Source organism: Echiichthys vipera (assembly GCF_963691815.1).
Source record: "Echiichthys vipera genome assembly, chromosome: 7".
NCBI lineage: Eukaryota > Metazoa > Chordata > Actinopteri > Perciformes > Trachinidae > Echiichthys > Echiichthys vipera.
This window is the reverse complement of record NC_139832.1, coordinates 733,091-733,831: the sequence shown is the minus strand read 5'-3', so window position 1 is coordinate 733,831 and position 741 is coordinate 733,091. Positions and strand designations below refer to the sequence as shown.

General features: G+C 23.3%; 1 protein-coding gene across 1 annotated transcript in view; it reads right to left on the bottom strand.

Annotated features, from left to right (window-relative positions):
- Window positions 1-741, bottom strand: part of LOC310949023 (proline-rich protein 5-like) — a gene marked incomplete at its 3' end in the record, with an annotated part of 16,360 nt that extends 15,619 nt beyond the window's left edge. The window contains exon 1 of the mRNA XM_083916355.1: window positions 514-741. The remainder of the gene's footprint in view (window positions 1-513) is intronic.

The following is a 741-nucleotide window of genomic DNA, read 5'->3' as shown; positions in this document are numbered from 1 at the left end:
TACATTAAAAATAAACATCATAAAACTTCACTTTTGACTTTTCACGAGTTTCCACAAAACAAAATGTTTCATTTCTGCAAAATGAAGAGTTTTAAAAACAGCTGCAGGTGAGTTTTTAAAGGTGAGAGGAAAACATTTTAAAAATAATTAAAAAATAAATAAATAAGGATCAGAAATAAATGAAAAATAATTAATACATTAAAAAGAATATTTAAAAAAACGCAGGAATATTTTTGTTTAAAATAAAAAAATAAAAAGGAAAAAATTAACAAAAGGATTTAAAAAAAATGAATGAATGTTTTTTTAAAAGAGAATTAAAAATAAATGAAAAAAAGAATGAACACATTTTGTAAAATACAATTAAAAAAATCAAATAAAAGATAACATAAATAAATCAAAAATAATTTAAAATAAATGTAAAAAATAAAGGAGACATTGAAAAATAAAAATGAATGAATTAATAATTTAAAAGAATTAAAAAATAAAGAAAACCTTAAAAAAAGAGAGAATTACCTTTTGAACCTGTTCAGTTCTGAAGAATCAACCAAACAAACCGAACTGAGGCGCGCGCATCCTGTTCAACACACACACAAACAAACAAACAAACAAACAAACACACATAAACAAACAAACAAACAAACAAACAAACAAACAAACAAACAAACAAACAAACAAACAAACAAACAAACAAACAAACAAACAAACAAACAGGCTGTTGTCCTCAGAGTGACGGAACAAACA